A 22,719-nucleotide genomic window follows, 5' to 3' on the forward strand; every position below is an offset into this window, starting at 1 on the left:
AAGGGTGAGATTCGTCACAAAGGGCAGTTTAGGAGTCATTTCTGCCATTTATCACTGCACTGAAATGCCTCAGAGTCCTAAAAGCATCCTTAGCTCCTTCCCATGTCACACTCACTGATGTTAAAGCCATAAGCAGGAACACGATGCCAAAACTAGAAACAAAGGCACAGGAGATAAAGGTCCAGGCGGCTCCTCTCCCACATCCTGACTGACCATCCTTCATCACCCCAACGTCAGTACTACATGGTTCCCGTGGCAGCAGCTCATTTTATAGCAGTTTAATTCCACTCAAGACATATATGCAATGTTGGAAATCTTTCTGCTACCATCTTCCTCCCACAGATCTGCAGCATGTGAGGCAAGATTTGAAGCCTGTTTCATTACTTTCTGGCTGAACATGTGCATTCAAGAAGCCACATAAAGAACTGTCACAAGACCCGGACCAGGTCCAAATGCAGACACTTCAGAGCCAGGTGAGTGTTCTGGAAGGAGAGGAAGGTGGGTGCAGCAGCTGGCAGCTGTGCCACAGGGTGCTACTCACCTGGCACAGCCCTTACGCAACCCAGCAGGCTGCCAGGCTTAAAGCCCTTTAATGAAACAAAGTGAAGGAGGCTTGATATAAATAAAGCAATAAATGCAATACTTTTGCTCAGCTTTTGTTACTCAAATATTAGCTACTTAAAAATCTAAGAAGAACAAAATAAAGTAACCAGACACACTTACAAGTAGACTCCTGGAGTTACACATTTACCATCACTGTATTACCAAAGAACATAGGCAGCGTTAAGCAACTGCAGGCTTGCGGGCAACCTTTTAAAATGTGCTTCCAGTCAGCTGGAGAGAGCTGTGAATTCCCCTACAGTTTAGATGTGAAACCTGAAGACATAAAGTACTTCAAGTAATAAGCAGTTAACTGCCAGTCAATTTTAAAATAATTAACACACATACAAGACAACATTTGTCTTGCAATTAGTTACATGCCACACTAGGTTTCTCAGCAGCCTGTTCATTTTCAGCTCTTTCTTTCCCTCTTGCTTCTCAACACCATCCAAACAAGCCAGAAATAGCTCTCTGATTCTTAAAATGCCCCCGCTCGTATCTTCAATCGTTCCGCAATTCAAAGCAGCCTAAAAGCTATGTAATACAGCCCTCCTGGCTACAGTCCTTACGAAAGTATACACTAATCCAGTCTGCATTAGGGAAATTGTCCCTGCTCCACCCTTTTATGCCATCTTCTGCTTGGGAAACATCTTTCCCTGCCAGGCTGGAATAGAAAACTCACTACACCAACATTTCACTTGGATACAAAGAAGAGAGGAGATGCATCCAGAGACCAGTACATAAGTTAAGCAAGGAAATAGGTCTGGGTGGGATGAAGTGGCTCAGAGTTTGGAGAAGTAAAGTAACTCTGGTCCCACATCAAGCCTGGCTGGAGGCTTCTGCTCTCAACTCCTCCCTGGGACCACAGTCACTCAGGGCCATCACCATAGCAAGTAATGAAGGCATAAAAGAAAAGCCAAGTGCCCAGCATGGCTGGGCCCAGGGATGCTGTGTGGTCTCATGTGCAGCCAATAAGTTTCTGTTATTAGCTATTCTGAATAGCTACTCTCAAAAATGCCTTCTGTTCTGTTTAAAGGCGGAGAGACCTAAATTTGGATCTGGCTGCTAAGCCTGGCACATCTCTGAAATTAAGCTCACCAGCAGCAGCAACAACACAAAGCCAAGAATGGGAGCCAGCACAAAAACAGAAGTGCAGGCTGCACAGTTCCAAGGTGGAAGAGACGTTTGCCTCCTTGCTGGCAGGAGAAACACACTGTTGTTAAAAAAAAAAAATAAAAAAATCCCAAAACAAGACAACAAACAAAACAAACCTGACCCCAGAGTGCTTTAGGCACCCTCCTATTGAGGCTGATTACGCAAAACTGATTTTTTCCAAGGACACCACCAGACTTGGGTGGACAAATCCCACTGGTACAGGCAGAACTGCTGAGAAGGCATTTAAGATGAGGAAGACAATGTTTAAAGCCTCCATTCCAACAGGAGGGGATATTCCAAGACTTTGTGCTTGCAGGGATGCATTCAGCTTTCACTCTGTGGCACTCTGAAAAAGTCTCCCAACTCACTACTATAGCTTTTCGTGCACACTGAATGTGGTCAGCAGGTTTGGGCTCCTCCAGCTTGTCCACAACTCCCTTGAGGTAGGGGGAGGCATGAAAGGGTAGAAGAAAACATTAATCTCTTTCAATCTGCTGGCAATGCTCCTCGTAGTGCAGACCAGAGAGTAGTTTGCCTTGTTCGTAATGTCAGCTCATCTTTAATATCATGTCCACAGTGACCCTAGGGTCAGTCCTTCTTGGTGGGGCTGCACATCCACCAGCCAGCTCCAAGCCTGGCTAATGCTACCATCCAGCATATGACAAATACCCAGATTTATCCAAAAACTATATCAATTTAATCCATTTAAGGTCCGTGATGCTGCCTCTTCTAGCACAATTGTAGCAGACTTATGCCAAGTAGGACTTTGCCCAGTAACGGAAGCTTTGCCAACTGCTTTGCAGAAGTGGTCAGAAGATGTGGAAGCTTGTAGAATATAGACTAGAGCTAGACTTTCTAGAAGCTCAGCCCAGGTTTTAATTCAGAGGATTATACATTTGACTTAAGTTTGTCATGCAAACTTCCTGCCTGGGTTTTCCTAATTTCTGTTTAAACAAGCCTCTTGTGCTCACTGATTGGTGAAGCTGGCTGTAGTCTTGCAAACAACAGCAAAACCCATTCTGCTCTGAAAAAGCACTGCAAATATTTTGCAGAGGCAACAAAAATGAAAACACTTTGATAATTGCTGTTTTGCTGGGGAAAACAACATTTTCTATCCATTTAATATATATATGTTGTTGGTTGTTTTTTTTTAAGGCACAAACCTTTGCCATTTCAAAACAAGGCAGGTGGAGTACAGGGACGATTGCTTATTATATTGCACGTGAATGATTTCCTGCTACCTTTTTCTGTCCCTTCTTGATATCATAAGGTAAGCCAACACATTCCTAGGACAGTGAATACTCACCTTTAATAAACCAAGTCTATGTAATATCTAGCACAATGGAGCTTTGATCCTAGATTACAAGCTGTAGGTATTACCATACAAGTAAATAATAATATTCAACCTGGATAATAATAGAACCCTAGATAAGCAAGTCCTAGCAAATAGTTGCAGTGGGCAATTGCTTGGCAGAAAAACAAACACATAAAAATGAAAAATAAAACCAAAAGGATTAGACCGATATTGCAAACTTCCTCTTGAATATTCTCCTAGAACTGACAAAAGACTCAAAACCCTCTGAAGAAAGTCTCTTTGTAAATCATATTTCCTAATATAATCTTCTAATAGCTGATTAAGCACTCCAGCCCAACAAGCCATGTCAGACTGTTATCTGATCTCTGCTCACGCAGATATTCAGACGGTTCTCTCGGGTACGTAGGCTGCCTTGCTGGATAAACCGGAGCATAAATCACAGAAAATAAGAGAGCATCACATTCCCTGTCACTTTGCTTTTCAGTTTTATTTGTATAAAACCACACAGGACAGCAGAATATTTTCATAGGTAGGAGGCATTTAACCACTGCAGAACAAATAAAGCCAAAGGCCACAAAACTGCCACCCAGCCAAACCTTGCTGCAGAGTAGCATTGCTACATCAGTGGGCCAGACTTCCCCCAAACAGTGAGGAAAATGCTGATTTTTTATGGTGTTTCTGAATTACAGTACTTACTCCCACTTATGCATGAATCCAGTCATTCCTGCATCACCTCCAAATAATACAGGCAAGTTGTAAAATACATTAATAACTGAGATTTGCCTAAATTCAGGTGATGCCCAAGCCCCGCTGACTCCAGCAGGGCTTTTGTTTTGAATTCAGTGAGAAGACTCAAGTGGTTTAGTACAGCTTTGGAGCTATGGTCTCTTCTTTGGCCAACATAAATAAGGCAGATGGGATGAGCTGCCACTCCAGGCATATTTCTGTCTGAATCATTTTGTAGACTTAATTGTGCTTGTTGGGACAAAACCATCTGACCTTGTCTCCTCTGTCTGTAGCAGAAATTCTGCTACTGACATTCAAGAGAGGAACCTCAGTATCTCATTTCACATACCCAGAAGTTCATGTTAAATAGCTAAATCTACAGGAGATTACTTGAAGCCAGCTACCTCAGCAAAGCCCTCTGGTAACAATCCTCAAGTCCAGGACCAGAAAGGGCACTTCCCATGTTCGTTACTGACAACAGTGATATAGTCTCAAGCTAAAGTTACTCCTTTACTAAGATGCTTCACCTAAAAAGAGGCTGATGTTAAGCCAGGCGACCTCACTTACCTGCTGTTTCACTCCCGCTGAGAAGCTACCAGATGCTTTAAGTTCCAAACATGAAGTGTTTGCTTATCTGGAAACACCATTTCTTGGAAATTGGTCCCACCTGGGTCTCAGGCTCTCAGGGTGCAAACACTCATTCCCACAGTCTAACGAGGAAACTTTCTGATTCCTCCCTATGACCCCTCTAAAGCCTTCACTTTTCTCTCCTGACATTTCGACATCAAGGGCACACCAGAGTGCGACACTAACCTGCATGCACTGCAGTGTCTATCAGCGGGGCCCTTTCTTGCAGCTGCTGCCACAGGAAAATCAAACAGGATTTTTCCTTCCAATTAATTCAGCTGCTGAATTGGCTAGAGGAGTCGATACTGAGCAGTGCAACACTTACCCACCCTTACAGAATAGATCAGTACAAATGCTTGACCATGCAATTCACTCACATCAGCAAACAACTGTTCACATGAGAAGGCCCCTGATTTCAGGGAATTCACTTCTGCAAATATGTGCACTTCAGTATGAGTGAATGGTGCAACAGGAAGATTGAAAAAGCAAGCGAAAGGGGTATAAGCAATTCAAATCACTAAGTCCACCCTTGTGGTACCTTGTGTTTCTCTGTACAGTCTTTCTCCTCCCATCTCCTAATGGACTCTTTACCTCCAGTCTTAAAGATCTGGCAGCTCTGAGGAAGACAGTGACCTGACCACTACTCTCACAAATAAAAAGAAACTCAGCTTTAATTCTGCCTGCTGCTGCTCCAATGAGAAAAGGAAAAATCAAACCTGATCCCATTTCTTAGAGCAGCACAACAAGACACAGTAGTCTGTGAGCCAGCAGGCCAAGTGTTCAACAAAATGAAGAGTAGTAAGAGAGAAGTATTTTGGTTTGGAACCATATGGGCATCTTGGAATTAATATGCTGGCTGGCGTTTATCAACTATGATCAAAGGTGTATCTTAAAACTCACCATAGCAACACCATGATCCAATCACTCACTGCCTATTTCTGAGAAGGAGGAAAAGAAATTAAGCAGCTAAGTCACTACTAAATGCATTTAAACATTTCTCACTTAAAGCTGGTGCAGAAACAACAGAGGGTTGCAGGGAAGAGCACTGTTCACTCAGAAATTTGTCAGTTTGTATCTATATTTTGGATTCATCTTGAGACTGGATTGAGCTGCAATGGAGGGGGATGACAGGAGAGGCCAAGGCAGCAATACTGTCTCATGCTTCCTACCTGCCTGCAACCACACAGATGTCAGACCTTTCAGCTCCTGTAGCCGACAGGCTCAGCAGCACAACTTACAAATTTCTGAGGTCCCCAGTAACCATTTTCCCCAGAGCTGCACGGTAGACAGCTTCACATTTTGTGGCGTGAGCGCAGAAGCAATTCAATTTTTATGATATATCTTCACGTGGGACCTCTCCCTGTTGACACAACAGCATACACTTTGGCAGCTAACCAATAAACCCTACCACCGCAACCGATCCATCTCAGCCTTGAGGAGCAGATTGAGTCAGCTGAGAGATGTATCTCTGGACTCCCAGGCTCCTAAAGGGAGTGTCCAGACCCAGTATTGACCTCAAGTCACCAGTCTGTCTGGGGAAAGGGCTGACAGTTTCACTCCATTTCGTTTGAAGTCATACACCTGCTAAAACAGTGCTTTGTTTCCCAAGCTCTTCCATCCACAAAGCTTAGGAGAGGCTCTGTATTGCCAGTGCCTGGATGGGAGCCCAGACACCAGGTTAGGGTTGTGCATCGTGTCTCTGCTCAGCACCACTCTTATCACCCTGAGGGGGCTTAAAGCCCAGTGCTGGCACAAAGAGACAAAAGGGGAGAGGAGCTTTTGTTCCACAGTAGTTACAGTTTGGAGATTGTGTGCTTGGAGGGCTCCAGAGAAAACAAACACAGGCACACAACAAAAGAGCTTCCTTTTATAATGCAGATTGAGGAAAAGCAGATTTACTTTTCAGCGAGTTCCACATATACAGAACAAAGGAGGGTGAATTCACAAAGCTAAAGGAGTCACAACCCACCTTGGAGCTGGTCATAGATGCACTGGCAAAATTCAGATTCTGATTTTCTACATTTTCATTCTCAAAAGTAAGCCAAGATCTCCAAGAGTGCTGCTGCTAATTCAGACACCTGAATAACACATGGAAGCATTTCTTACCAAGTCAGTCTGCCCGAGACACAGGCCATGTTAATATTCCAAAGCTGGCACCAAAGCTGGGAAAAATCAACACCGTTCTCAACCTTTAGCTGCAAAGGTATTGCTTTCTAGTGCATATTTGTACATCACATGAAATCAACTTCGAGATCCATGTTTAAAATGGTTTCTAACAGCGTTTGACCAAGTAGCAACAGCCAGACTGTAGAAAATAGCTTTTTTTCTTAATTCAATTTGTGCATGAGAGAAGATGGGGAATTTAGCCAGATGGAGCAAAGCCTGCAGTACATTTTCCTCGGAGTTGTGGAAGGATAAGTCAACAAGCAACAACTTAGACTACACCATCTTGTTCCACCCCATCAGGAACAACTTTCAAAGTGCCAAAAAGAAAAAAAAGAAAAAAATAACTAAAATAAAGTGTATTAAAGAAAAAAAAGGATCAAACTGTTTCCTCACAGCAACCTATTGCTTGCAATATTATTTGCATAATACACGGAGTGCTGAAGAGGGGCTCCATCATTACCCTCTGGAGTTTGGTCACAAGCTTTGGCATTTCATTAACTGTAAATCTGCTCATGCAGATGCAGCTACCGGATGCTCTCAGGTTATCAGCCCACATTTCTTGTTGTCCCAGTGAAATTTAAAACAGGTTCACCAACATTATGAAAACAAGGAAACTCATGCCATTGGTGAAACATAACCTCCTCAGATGACAGCTGTGAGCTGCTTCCAGGCCATATGACATTTTACACCAATAAGGACTTTATCAGCTGAGAGCTACAGCACAAGAAGATGATTCTGGGATTTATATCAGCCAGAGCTGTTCCACTAACACCTGTGTGCCTCACTGCAACCAAAAGGATCCTACCCCACAGGCCCTGTGAGATATCAGACACTAACATCCATCCCCATGGCTTGGAGGTCTGACTGTGCAGCTTCTGTGTAACCAGAAGGAGCAATAACCTCAGAGCAGATGGAGAGATGCACTTGCAGAGGCCGTCCCTGCAAAAGAAAGCCCTGGGATGGGATGGGATGATGAGCTGCTGAGCTCTCACCATCTTTCAGAGTCCATTGAAGGTTTTAGGAGTGTTGCTTGAAGCTGACTCAAACTCTGGCACAATTAGATGTTTAAAACTTCCTGGCTTTAGAAAGGTATGAGCAAACGCTTCACATGGCAAACAACTCCCTGTCAAAGGCCAAGCAGAAAACACAATACAAACGCTAATGCATTAGCACCGAGAGTTAAGCAGTGATTGCACACTTGTTGCTGGTCCTCTTCCCCCCAAAACAGAAGTCTAACAAACTGGCTATTATTTTCTCTTTTGGGCCAGTAGATGATTTTTGCTCACACCTTAGAACATCTTGACCCTTTCCTGTAGACCAATACATAGGGGAAGACTTTCTGGACCTACAGCTGAATTACACACAGTTTACAAAGACACCAGTGATGTGATAGTGTTGGGGTAGGGGCAAAAATATCAGGGCTAGGCCCACAAAGGTGAATATTTAGGGGCATAGCACTGGGTTTTCATATATCCCAGAAAATGAAGACCTAATTTCACTGGCACAGCCTCTGACACTATGTTAGAATGCATAAGAAAATAGTATGGTATGAATAGCTTGATCAAATTAAACTCTGATCAAGCTAATTAGACTCGTAGTAGACTTTTCAAGCTTTACACATGACACAGCCAATGAACTACAACCTATATTAACATGAGAAGGTGAGAAAAATCCCCTTTTTTTCCCATAAATTATGCTTGGAGATGAGGCTTTTACTTATCTTCCCAGAAATACACTCTTTCCTCCACATGTCTTGTCCTGGAAAGAAGAAGAGCTGCTGGGTTTCCTTCAACTTACTGGAAAGGGATGTTGTCATATGAAAAGGGGCCTCAGATGACATTTCCGAGAAGGGCACTGCAGACTTGCTCAGAAAAAGCTACTCTTGTGTGCCCTTCAGTGCTGGATAGCCTGTCATTAACAGTGACACATCCACTTCCCTCTGCCACTCACTTGGAGAGTTACACAGTGCTCATGCTCTGCCTTCTGGTAAAGGGGAAAAAAGCATTTATGTTCATACCTTTTTTTAAAAAAAAAGAAAAAAAAAAAAGAAGAAAAAAAATAAAAAGGAGGGTGGAGGTGGTTGAGTTTGTAGGTCTCCTTCTACAGAAGCAACTTGTGCACCTAAAGCTAACCTGGAGAGCAAAAGAATGGTGAGATAAGAACAAAACCAAAAAACTAAATCATTAACCCACCCTTTCTTACCTGAAATTAACTGATATAGGAAAAAGATTTCAAATCTAAAAGGAAAAAAACGTATTTAGAAATTAAACGTACAAATGAAAGTCTGTTCTTCACGTATTTTGCTGCCAAAATTATTTCTAGTATCTTGTGTTTCCTCTGTGATATTTGTTAGTAATAATTACACTGAAACAGCACAAGACTACTGTCTCCTGCAAGTTTAGGTGTTAGCTATGAGAAAAAACACAAATATTGAACTCAAGTTCTGAGAAGGTGAAAAGCCCTCCAGTTTGCCTTGGAACACAGAAGACCCATGAGAATGAAACTGAGCTCTGACACTTGTTAGTCAGAACTCAACAACATCAGTGACCACATTAAAAATATCCCACTCTGCTGGGGCCAAACTTAGGAGCAATGTGACAACCCACAATACTTCAACCCTATTAATCTTCCATCATGCTTGGTAAAGGCCCTCAGACAACCTGTCTCCTCCAGGCTCCCACACAGCACATGGGCCAATGGCTTTAACACCAGGCTGATTTCTCCCAGACTGCTGATGGGCTCCTGTCTTTCATAAACACGAAGATCCAAACTTATGAACTGTAATTAACGAGACTGCAGATGAATCCAGATTGGGGAATCAAGTTACAGGACGGGTTTTACTCTGGACTATCTCTCCTGGTTATCATAAGCAGCTGGACCACAACATAGTTTCACCTGAAGGTAATCCAGTTTGCATATGCCAGGACTGCCTCACAACATGAAAGAGAGCACAGGAAGCAGAGGTTACTCCACAAGTGGAGATTGTATCTGCAAAGCACAATCCTTATCTGAACAAAAATGCTACTGGCAACAGCCTGAGTCTCCTCCCACCACACCATGCACAAACCAGCCCTCAACCTCAAAACCAGACAAGACCTTCAGCATGTACTACACTTCAGTACATGCTATAATTCTGGTGGTACAAGCATGTATGTAAAAATAGAGTCTTGTTTTTTCTTTCCTGAGGTTTGTAACTCACACATGGATCACAACTCATCTAATCAAGACTCATAAAATCACCCCAGCTGAGATCTTGAAGGGGATCACAGGTCCCTCTCGCTAACACTGCATATCTTGTTTTCACACAGGATCCATACATGCCTGCTCCTTGCAGGTAAGTTGGAGGGAGAGCCCACTCACAATCCAGTCGCTGAAGATGCAAATGTGATAGCCTGGACCACAACACAAACTTCAGACATAACTGCTCAATAGTGGCTCTCCTAGACCCTACACACACAGCATTGCAGTGGGCAGAGAAGGCATCCCAACACTGTATGGGGAGTCTCCAGAGCTGCCTCTTGGTTGCCTGCCTCAACCACAGCTCAAGTAGGCCTGCATGTCTTTGGTCAGCGAGCAACTAGGAAACAAAGAGGGCGAAAAAAAATTCCGTGTATCACATATGGAAAAAGAAGATAAAAGCCTATTTTGGGTGACAAAGGCCTGACATTTCAAAGTGATGGATCTGTGGTCTTTGTAAGGAGTCAGCCTTGCAATTTGCAGCCCACATTACAGTGCTCCAAAGCTATTCATGCCAATTTGCCAATGCTGGTATTGTCTTTGCATGCTTGGCACTTCTGGACAATTCCAGGATTTCCCCCAGTGCTGACTGGACACATTCTTCACTATGCTAAGAAGGGGGTGACCCATCGCCTCAGGCTGGGGGGAAATGCAGATAATTGTTTTTGAGAAACACAACCACCATATTTCTGGCTCATGGGGGAACAGCTTGACCCTGCTCTCCCACCCAGCAGACCAGAGCAGCTACGCTAACTCAATGCAGCTGCGCACTGCCTGGTATTTATAAGGAATTTGACATTTACATTCTGATTTAGTAAAGCATAAAGCTCAATCTGTTCAAGAACCTGCTTTCTCTGATTTGCCTTGCCCTTTGCCCAGTTGGCTTTGGTGCATGCCACCCAGCACTGCTGCTTCTTGCGGTACGAGTCTTTGTGTTCAGCAGAAGAAAAGGGAACCCTGAGTCTCATCCGCAAAACTGCACAGGCTCATCACCCCCAAGGGATGACCACACAGCTTCCTCAGAGCAATGGCAACTTTTCTGTTCACAAACAGTTTAAAAAATAAACAAACCAACCACATACCCAAATCTCAAAACCTTAACAACAATCCTACCTTCCAAAATCTAACTTTCATAGACTTTGTCCCCCTTAGATTCATTGTGTGTTTATGCAATTCTAGGGTGTGTCCGTACTTCCAGCTCTCCAGCACTGGCAGATCCTTGTGCAAGTGAGATGCCCTGGGAAAGCCTGATTTCAATTATACGTTAACAGTGGGGTATTTCCACTTGAAAAATCTTACTATTTGACAGCACTATTTTGCCCCTTACTAAATACAGCCCTTCAGGTTTTCCAGTGCATTTGGTACATGTTAATTAAGCTTACAACACCTCAGTGACGTTAATCCCAAACGTGCAAGGAAAAAAAAAGCCCCAGACTGAGAGACAAATAAAAATTACTTACAGATAGGTTAGAAAGGAGTCAAGTGGTAGCGACTTTCCCTGGATGGATCAGCAATAAAGAAAGAAGCTGCTGGGAGCCATTTCCCACAACAAATTAACTTGGAAGGACTAATTTATCAGGCTGTGCTGGAGAGCGCAGGGAAGAGCGGAGGAGAGAAGCACCCACGCTGCAAGGGGTGGGTGACCCTGAGGCTGGGGGAGGCACCTGCTGGCGGGGCTGCCTGGAACACAGCAATCCTGTTTTGCAAAGGAACCCAGGGCCTCAGTGTTTGTTTTCACACTGCACTACAAGGTAGTAATGGTGCTGAGCTGCAGCAGCACTCATCTTTGAAGGACCAATCTATCCAACTTGTTCTTGTTCCTCCAAGCACACCAATATAGGTGAATGATGAAGTCAATGAGATTCCACATGCAGGACCTCACACACTCATTTGTATAGGCAAGTGAACACATAGCAATCTCTGCATGAAAACAGTACTGTTTATACAAAATGACTATACTAAAGGAAAAAGCTATAAACAGAAAGTATTGTATTTATACTCTGCTATGGATATTAAAATACACAGTACTAGTACATTCTAAAATGGGTGTGATTACATATCAGCAAGGCTGACATAATAAGATAAAGGGGCATCTCCTTGGTTAGCATCACAGACCACACGCCCTACAAACTGTAGTCTATCATGGAATTTATAGCATTATTTTTCAGAGACTAAAATGAAATTTCTGTATCTAGACAGCAAATAATGGGTCAAGGGGGTGGAGGCGGGGAGAAGGGGGCAGGGGCACATGGTCAGACCCATATAACCCAAATATGAAGTGAACTGAAAATGATTTCACAGATATTGAACAAAATGCCTATGAGACGGTGTCTGGTTAGATAGGCAGAAACAGAGACGAAAATGACCTTGTTCTGCACGATAGAGTAATTCATATGGATAAACCAGATACTCCAAATTACCAGCTACTAGGACAACTGTATTGCAAATGTAGCTCAATCTCCAACATATCAAGTGCTGACTCAATCCTATTTGCAAAATGAGAAAACATGGACAAAATAAAGTCAGTCACCTTTCTGAACTTGACCATTTTCCACCTGGTAAAAATGTGTAGCAGCATACTGAGCAGGAACTCTGGGTGGTATAAATCAGTGCAGCCCTGTTGTCACCACGGATGGCAAAGCATAATGTAATTCTGCAGTAGTTGCTCTCCCTCAAAATCAAGTGCACGCGTGGCTTGATCTCTGCAGCCTGTGTGCGTATGCTTGCACGCAGGCACATCCACAAGTTTCACCAACCCACCATGCTACACCTCTGAGTTGTTGAACACTTCACATGAGGGGGTCTTAGCTCTACTCTGCCATGGTCCTTTTCTGGGTATCAAGGGAAAATAATTATATGGATGACAGAGTTGGAAAAGCTCAGCTTCTATTTATGCAATAAAGATGTTTTCTTCTAAGGAGCTTTAATCTGCAAAACTGTAACTTTCACTTCCCAAATAGAGCTCATATTCCTGACCTTGGCACAGCATCACAGAGGACTGGTTTTCACTCACATGGATTAACTGTCACTGAACAACTCATCCAAGATAATTGGCACAACCACTCCTCTTCTTCAAAGCTAGCATTTCCTCACCTATTTTCCTTTCTTCCTCCAATGAGTACATAATGTACAATAGTGAGTACATAATGGATAACAGTGACTTTAATTACCACCACATAAATTGGCAAGTGTTATGCTGACTAAAGTCTGCCAATTACATTAAGGGAACGGAAACGCGGCACAGCGCTGTATAAAAGACACCTGCAAGCGTGCTGCTCCAAGTACCAGACATGGTTATGTGCATTGCTACGTTCTCCACCTGCCACCCCAGAACGAGGTGCAGCAGCCCAGGAGCATCACCTGGCACACACAGCTCCCTCACCTCCAGACTACAGGTAAGTGTGCCGGTACCGACCGCTTCCTACGGACAAGCCTATATCAGTGCTCCTGCCTCTCCCATGTGGTTTACATGCCAACAGAGAGGCCTGTGACCCATCCATACTATTACCTTGGGGTAAAGTCCCATATATTTTTTTCTCATACTGAGGAAATGGCTTCCCTTGGCACTAAAGCAACCACTCATAAACTTGAAAGGTTTCAGGATTGTAAAAGAGAATACTAAAGAGATGTTGGCTATATTTTGTGTTTTAACTAGGATGCTATGATTTGCTGTTTCATAATCAATTTCACAGTAATTTTTTCCCTTTTAAACCTCAGGGGATTGCTTTGAAAATAAGTTTGTTTGTTAGTAAAAACTGAAAAAAGCCACCTTTTCTGGCTGGAGAGAAAAGCTTGGAAGTGTGCATGGAACACAGGCTAGAATTTTAAAAATTTCACAGTAAAGAGGGCTCTTTAACCCCTCTCCTTCCCTCCTCTAAGTTTCTATTTTTAAACTGAGCTTCACAATTTCTAAAAACTTTGGGATCTCTGAGACTGACAATATTTTCTGGAATATTTAATATTATCCCTGACAAATGGATGAGCAAAGTACTGTTTAAGAAGCACTGTTCCAACTATTTTGACTATACCTACATACTAGAGCTTTAAAATTAAACATCTAGTCATACGCAATCTGCAGCCTTGCACTGGTTTCTGTCTCATCTAAATTTGGAAAAAAGCTGGAAGAATGGCTAGAAGCTCAGCAATAGGGCAGTTCTGCCCACTCTCCCACCAGCAATTTTCAAAGGGCTGCAGTTCAATGTGCCACCTAACTGCACAAACACAGGCTTTCCCCTCTACCTCCAGCTCCACGTTCCCTCCTCTTGCCTTACATCCAGCAACCATGCAGCCTCCAGGATGTCCCCTGGTTTATGTGACAGAAAGGCGGGGGAGCAGCTTTCTCTCAGATCAGCTCAAGTCATTGGATTTTATACATGGGACGCAATGGGCTTGCACAACTGGGTGTGCAGAGGAGCCACATCACCCTGGCTCAGGAAGAACATCAAATCACCTCCAAGAGTTAGGAACCCAAAGCCCACATCCTTTCCAGGGATTTACACAGCACAGGAAGCCTCCCTTGGTAAATCCCAGCCCAGATCAATTAAAAAGCAAACAGGTGACAGAAGTTAAATGCTGCTATTGTAAAGTACTTTCTTAATTTCGAGCACACCTCTGAAGGAAGGAGCAGCAATTAAAACACCAGCCTCTGAAACTACAGCACAGGAGCCTGTTTCTGCCCTCACAGCTGGCTGGAACTGCTCCCACTTCTGCAGAGCTCTTCAGCAGCCACGCTCATTGTCACCGCTGCTCCAGCCCTCCATCCAGCTCATCACTGTCCTCCACCACCGGCTCTCTGGGACCTGTCTGAGCAGCATCTTGCCCCAATCAAGGAAAAGGACTTTGGCACACCACTGCAATATCAAATCTCAACAGCAGCACAACATGCCAAGCTGCTTGTTTCAGATGAACTGAGGGATCTCTAAGAGGAAGTGAAGGAGCTGGGGGACATTTTAGTCATCACACAATGCAACCTTCCCTGACTTCATCCACCAAAGACAAAATGGTAACAGAGCCTGAACAGGGCCCACAATCATTTGGGTGCCAACCTGATTTATCTATAGTGATTTCTACACCAGCTCTTCAAGTCTCAGCTGTGCAACTTAATTGGAAATTTTAGACAGTGAAGGGGCCATTTCAACCCCAGTAAATTAGTCACTTCTCACAAAAATTCCTTTCTGCTTGAGGGAGAAAAACTAATTCATCAAACACCTTGGTGCCTTTTCTGCTTGCCACGTGCCGTGATCACTTGCTTTGGCACAGCAGTTCTCTGGACAGCAAGCAGGCACACTGCTATCTTCCCCAGCAACAGCATAGAAAAAGGAAAACTCACAAATTATAGCAGTCTTGGGGCTGTCTTCATTTATCCTGCAAAGAATGAGATTTTTTTGCATGTCTGGTGCTAATTCTTTCTGAAAAAAAGACATTGTATCACTGCTCCCAGCTTTCCTTGCCCCAATAGGGGACAGTGCTGAATGCATGCCCAGCTGGGGCTCACCAGCATGCAAATAAAGCTCCGTGGACAAAAGCCTTGTCAGCACAGGGTACCTGAGCTCTGCACATCCTGGGGGAGACAGAGGAAGGTTCTCTGCCATGATTTTACACATTTTGCATCATTTTATACTGCTAGAGCAGCTGCTGTCTTGCATACTGGAAAACTAATAAACTCCTAGGAAAGGGCATATCCTGCTTGCAACTACTAACATGGACTGCAGAATGTTGGGGACCTGCCATCACACTACACTGTCAGTCCATGAAACATGACCACACCAAAAGCCCAAATATGTACTAAGATAATGCTTTTACATATTCATGCCATGAGTGTAACCCATGGCGTTCATTTACTTCCTGTTCCCATCATTTGTTCTGTGCCTCCCCACTCCCTGATGACTTCAATGGGATTTAGATCAGGGCCTAAATGGATATGTAGAAGCCAAAAAATCCATTTCAAGTTAAGGAGAGATGGGAAACAGTTGGGTGTCTGAAAGAACAGAATGTTACTTGTAGGAATAAAGCAAAGACTCTGGACTATGAATTACTACTTCTTCTAATTCTAATTAAATCTTGATTTAACTGGGGCTGCAATTTTTAATCTGGATTTTGTTACTAGTAATAAGGAGAACTGCTGAAGCATTCCTTATGTTTCCTTAACATCATTTTATCCAGCAGTCCCTGGAATGTACTGAATGTCAATTGGTATCTTTTCCCTGGGACAGACATCTACACTGGCAGCTTCTAGCACTGACACAACACATCAACTCACATAAAGGCAAAAAATCACCATTAGCTAAAAATATCTGAATGAAAACAAAAAAGTGTTTCAAATGTTGTGGTATTACCCTGCCTGCTTTTCCTTGGCTCCATCTTTCTTTTCTGTGACCACTGAGATGGCATCTGATATTTGCATAGCTGCCTGATTTATTATTATATTTTGAATACAAGTGGGAGACATTTCCTTGAATTACATTTATTAACAATCTGTTGGGTTTGGGTTTTTTTTTGTTTGTTTGGCGTTTGTTTTGTTTGTTGTTTTTTATTGTTTTTGTTTGTTTGTTTTGGTTGGTTGGGGTTTTTTTGTTATTAATCCATCGAAATTCTATGAAGAACTAGTGAAAATATCAAGAAAAGGCCCAGTAAATCAGCTGTGAAAGAATACAGTGGCAGACGATGACACACTTCATTCCCCACTTTCCAGAAGCTGCTCATTAACTTCAATTTTAACCTGGGGTGGAGACGAGTCACAGAAATTCCCAGGATGAGATAACACTAGTATGTGATTAACAAGGAAAGTAACATCAATCAGACAGACTTGTAAGAAAGATAGCACTGTCCTGCATACACAGGCACCCATGTTACACAATGTGTTTGCCACAGAGCATCCTGCCCACCTGCTCCCTTCCTGTTCAGCTCCGACCTTCCTGAAATTGGAGCCGTTTCTCCAGTCTCATTCAAAGTTTCCACCTTTATCTCTCAGCCTGCCTAAAGACAGTGCTGGCTAAACAAAGAATTTAGGAGCGGAAATGACTGTATTTTGAGAGAGACGTACTCCAGAGAGCAGAAGGACCGGTACACAAACCCAAAACGTAGCGATGCCGGATGCTTTCACAGGGAAACTTTCTGCGTCCTCTTTCACAGTAGAAAGTACCTTTGAGAGGAAAGAATGATCTCCAGATGTAAGTCATGCTAAGGGAAATATACTTTAAAGATAAACTTAAGATTTTTGTACTTTGTGTGCTAAACATAAACCCTCAGGGGTTTTCTAGTAAGCCTGTTCACCCTGAACACATTTGCTGGGTGAAGAAGAGCAACACGTTTGTTCAGTAGAAAACAAGTACAGCAACACGCTGTGTTTCTCCGCACAAGCACGACAAGCTTTTAAAACATTTAAATACAAAAGGTTAGAAATGCAGGCAGGAATGTGATTCTCATATCCCTTGGGATGGCAGGAAGCTGGGAATGCTCCTTCAGCCCTCACACAGCCAGTCATTTGCTCCAGCCCATTTTAGCACTTTATAATGCAGCAGACACTGTCAGGACCAAAACGTGCAGAGTCACAACACATACAATGCTCTGTAAAAATGTAAAACCCACTGAGTTGCCTGAAAGTGAAGTAATTCAAATGGCAAAACAGCACTTTCTGAAACAAAACCATTACAAGTAGATCTGGCTTGTTTCCGACACCAATTAATAGCAATATTGAATTTTTGGGCAGCAAAATATGTGGCCTCTGCCCACTGGACTTTTATGTAATGACACTGTAAAACACTGAAAAACCCCCACTGACTTATCCAGAGACTACACATGCTGCTTTCCCCAACATTTCATTTTTTGAAAGTATTTACATTCTAATTCACTCTGAGGGTGGCTGGCAGTAGCAACTGCAGCACACAATTCCTCTGTCCACCGTAGCCATATAATTGTTATAACTCAGCTTTGTAGGCACACATTCTTGGGTATCTACAGTGATGCTTTAAGGAGGGGTAGCAGCAAACGCCCTGTTAGAAGAGCAACAAGCCAGAACTCCCTTGCGATACACTTTTGTTCATTTTCTTTACCAGAAATATACCGGCTGTGTTGCCTTTTTGTGCAAAACAACAAACTACCCTAATTTGCAGCACTAATACTCATCAACCTGCCACCAAGTGCCTGCTGCCTCCACAAACAGCAGCCTGCGAAAAGCTGGCACCTTTCCCTCCCAGCTCCCACACGCCACCCGAGCTCCCGATCATGGCTGGTGTTCCAGCATCTCCAGCTCCGCTGCCGACACTCATCTGCTGCCCAACCACTACTGCTATATTTGAGCCACAGCCTTGCCCCCAACAGTATGATATCAATATCAGTAAGGGCCGTTCGGGGTTGCAAGAAAAACAGCAACGCAGTTTCAAATTGAGGCATCTCAGAGACAAAAATCAATAGGGAAGATTGGAGGCAAGGAAAATAAAGGATGCAATGTTGTATTTCACTGAATTGCTGTACTTTGGACATAACAGGGGATTGTTAATAGGTTACATGGAAAACCACTGCTAAAAATGAGGAATATACAGGATCTTGTGAACTTGAAAGCTGAGAGATTTATCCTAGCAGCCTTTTAAATCAACGTAATGTCTCATTTTCCAAGCATCAACTTCCGATCATTTATTTTCACTACTGTATTCAGCGTTCAAGGAACACTTCTGTGTATCTTCCCTATATCCTGCTTCAGGAAAAGACAAATCACTGGAACGGGGGCCAGTGGCATACAAAGGATTCTTGGGAAAACTGCTCTAACTTTTATTTTAATACATTTGTACCAGCAGGTAACTTCTCTTTTACAAAGCTGTGGATGGCTGAAATTTCATTGAAAGGAAACCATGCTCTGTTTAATAAGAAGAACAATAAAATGCCATGATTTGTAGAAAGTAACTTTTTTCCTTGACCTTTTTATTACTGGCAAAATGTCAGCAGATTATTAAAGTGCAGAGAGCACAATCTATGATAAATAACCTTGTGTTGCCACATACCAGACCCAGACACCCCCTCCTCTCTGTCCAAACATATACCTCAGTTTTCAAAAATGGCTCTGATTTATAAAGAATTACAGATAATTAATAGAGTCTGAATGCCAAGTGTAATACTGTGGGTGAACAGGGCTTGCTCAATTCCTGGAAACATAAACAAGGAAGGGAAGGAACAAAAAAAAGCAAGAGCCGGGATGCAGCCTTACTTCTGTATGTGGCAGCTGCAAGATCACTGATGGCATAATACATGCAATCTTTATCTCCACCTGAAATAGAGCAGCATGAAAATTTGGAAAGGATCCAGCCAAAAAACACAAGGCTGTCACCAGGTCTTAAATCAACTGCAATGAGAGACTTAAGGTGTTGAACCTACTTAACTAATCAAAGACACTTAAAGCATCACCTGATCATAGAATGCAATTACTTAGAGGGAAAAGATGTCAAAAAGCTGGAAAAATGAAGCTAGAAAAAAGCCAGATTAGAGAGGAAGTACACATCTTTTATTGTAAAGATAATTACCCTTTGCACACATTGATGAAGAGCATGAAAGAACCACCAACAAAAATTGAAATGCACTGCATGCCTAAGACACATGCTGTAATTCAACCATAAGTTACAATATATAAGGTAAGAATCCCAGGCTTAAATCCTGTGGCTTGCAAGTGCAAAGCCAAATTAGATCAACAGGACTGACACTTTTGGCTTTAAAATCCAGGATGCAAAGAAAAGCTGAATTGTCCAAAATGCAGACTCCAGCCTTCCTACCTGAGCCCACTTACTCACCTGATGAGCACCTTACGAGATCACCGTGCCAGCTGCTGTGGAGCCTTTTCCCCAGGCTGCCCGAGTGCTGCACCTCGCTGTGCTGTAAGCAAGCAGCAGGGCAGCCTGCGACAGGCAGCTCATGCTGCACTTCAAACACTTTTAGCCCCTAAACACTGCATTTATTCTTCACTTAATTCTTCTAGGGTCCATCTCCAAATCAGCCTAAGGAAAAATTGTTTTACTGTCTTCAGTAAAATAAACCTTTTTATTATTTGATATCCTGTTTCGTTTTCTGGTACTCAAAACTAAATGGTACATATATTTACAGTACTGGGTGTCTCATCTGTATCTCATCTAGAGATGAGACAGACTCACTGAACCAATGGCTTAGAGCACAGTAGGATTGCCCATTAAAAATACTATGCTATAATTCAAGGCTTCCTACAGGCACCATCTGTGTGCAGCTCAGCTCATTTTCAAAACATTATTAAGAGCTACACTCTTTAACTCACCATTTAATTTTGACGTTAAATGAAAGCAAAGAGCACGATGACAAAGCGGCAGTGAAAAAAGATGGGCCTGAAGATTTCCCACTAGCTTTATCCAGAGAGTAAACAGGCATACTCTGGCTGGGACAGGACAGGTAGAGAAGGCCAAATAACCCAGAGAAGAGATCAGATCCACTCCCCACCCTCATAACAGAGTCTTGTAGGTCAGCAGCACAGGAAAATAAATAAAAACCCAACCCCAAAACTTACTTTCTGTTCATTATTTTTCCAGTGCAGCCAGAGGCACAGGGGTGCAAGCAACCTCCCCACAGCTACACAAGGCCTGTGATGGAAGCAGGAACTAACACTGATCTCCTGGATACAAAGCCTTAATCACACAATTATCCTACTTTCACTGCCTCAACCTGTCTGAATCCAGAAGTACCACATTACCGGGGGAGGGAAGAAAAGAGAACATTTATTGGGAATATTTCTGACCCACCTAGAAGCAGACACTGCTTCCATTGGTTAAGTCTCCCATATTGCAGTCCAAGGAATTTGGAAAAAGGGTATCAACTTTTAGTGCTCAAAACACTCAACCTTCTGAAGTTCAGGTGAGGCACAGACCCTCTATAAATCAAGCAAAAAGCCCCACATTGCTTAATGCTTTTTAGACAGGGGACTGGAATGCTCAAGAGACTAAATAATTCACACGCTGCCTTTCCCCAGGAGTTCACATCCAGCCCAGATTACAAGTGTCAAGTACAATCATGTGCACTCTTGATAGAGTTTGAGAGGTAAGAGAACAGCCCGAGTACAATTCACAGAAGACAAATGCTCATATGGGAAAAGTCCCTGTGGATTACCTTGGCAGCAGTCCTGGCAGGACAGCAAGAGAAGCCAGTGGAGGGAATACTGCAGAGAAGTGGTGTCTTGGACCCCTGGGTACACAGGTGAATAAATGAGGGAACAAGCTTTTGTTTCCCCTTGACAGTTTCAGCTTCTGAAGACCCAGTGAAATCCTCTCCCAAATAAATCCCTTTTATCCCCACGGAGAGCCAGGGTCTGCTTTCAACAGTTCCACATTCAAAGCATAAAGATACTATTCTCATTTGCAACCAAACATGCACAAAAACAAAGAGCTGGTGAGTTTTAAATAGTATACACAACTTTGCACACCGCAAACAAGGGAGCCAGAGAGAAGCCAGAGCCCGCACAAGCTGCCTGCAGCTCCAGCCAGGGCAGAGCAGCAGAGGCAGGTGCTGGTGGGCACCCACTCAACCAGCCCAGCAACCTGAGCTGTTGCAACTTGCTACAAGCAGCAAACTACACCTTGCTCTGCAGCATGGGCAACGCACAGAGGGAGCGGGGCCCGCAGGGAACTCTGCTACAGTCCAGTGCCTTCAGAGCTGGCTCCCACAACAGCGCTTTCCTAGCAGTGCCCTCCTTGTGGAGCTCCAGGCTTTGCTTGAAGGTGCAATCTGTTCCTTCACTCAATTTCCACACCTATTTTCACTTGGAGTGCCTGTTGTTTCCTTTCAAAAATTGCTGCATCCCTGAGGTACAAAGGGCAGAAAGCTCTTCCAGCAAAACCTGGGAGCCAACAATAGAGAGGGGAAAATAAACTATTAAGGACCACATTGATACAGATTTTCTTTCTCTCTGGAGCAAAACTTAAATCTTTCTTCCCCCCTTCCTGGCTATGGTAATAATGCACAACTATTCATTATCCTCATCTAAAGTAGAAAAGCCTCTTTCAATTTAGCACTTAATACAATTATGGTAAATTAAATAGCATCTAGAAAAAAGTCTTACTTTTTCACAGCTATTATCTTACCTCTACGAAACTCTATCAGTTAAAAGTGAATCTAGCTATTAAACAGTAAGGGTTTGTATCTATTCAGAGAGCAGGAAAGCGAGATGTTCAGCTGAAAACTGTTCAAATTCTGTTTCCAAATTCAATACCACATCTCCAAGAGAAAACAGGAGAACTTCAATAATGATAGCACAAAGTCTCTTCTGCATTGTGGAGGCAGTACTTAAGCACCAGTTATCCATTCACTTTCATTCCCCTGAAAGTTTCTTTTTTTAATATGAGGAAAAAAATACATTTTACAAAATAACAAGGCAAATTATTGTCTTGGTGTGCTTTCAACAAGAGTTCTCTGTGGCTACTGATATGTTATTAGTGTGATTTCTATGAGAGACACACAGGATAAAGCACACATGGCTGCCATGAAATCAACAGGAAAACACACCAACTTCAAGAGGGTCAGGATGTCAAACACAACACAGCAGAGATCAAACTACAGAGGCCAGGAGATCACATAAGAAGCCATGTGCATTTATACACCATCTAATGTGCAGTGATAAGCAGTAAAAGCTTGGAAGATCCAGTTCTGTAAACACTGCCCTAAATAGGGACTTGTTTGTGTGAGTCCATGTCATTGCAGTCAAAGTGGTTTCATTTGTGAGGACCAAGTGCAGACACAGATTTCATACCTATTCACATCTGTACCATGGAAGGATGTGAAAATCTCAAACACAGATCTTTCCTAAAAGCTTAGTCTCTTTAAAGCAATTTATTTCTATTGCTACTCAAGGGGGAAAGAAAAAAAAAAAGACAACAAAGCAACTACAAGCAGTA

At 43.0% G+C, this 22,719-nt stretch overlaps 1 protein-coding gene across 9 annotated transcripts in view; it reads right to left on the reverse strand.

Annotated features, from left to right (window-relative positions):
• The window catches only part of OSBPL5 (oxysterol binding protein like 5), a 187,661-nt gene that overhangs the window by 113,896 nt on the left and 51,046 nt on the right, over positions 1–22,719 (reverse strand). Inside the window, exon 1 of one of the 9 annotated variants that reach the window (XM_065065197.1) lies at positions 20,343–20,457. The exons of 6 other annotated variants lie outside the window; for them this stretch is intronic. The gene's annotated coding sequence lies outside the window, so the exon portion shown is untranslated. Of the gene's footprint in view, positions 1–11,286; positions 11,310–19,602; positions 19,932–20,342; positions 20,458–22,719 lie in introns of those variants that run through there. 2 more of the 9 variants (XM_065065201.1, XM_065065198.1) reach the window with 2 other exon arrangements.

This window comes from Columba livia, chromosome 5, assembly GCF_036013475.1.
Source record: "Columba livia isolate bColLiv1 breed racing homer chromosome 5, bColLiv1.pat.W.v2, whole genome shotgun sequence".
Lineage (NCBI taxonomy): Eukaryota > Metazoa > Chordata > Aves > Columbiformes > Columbidae > Columba > Columba livia.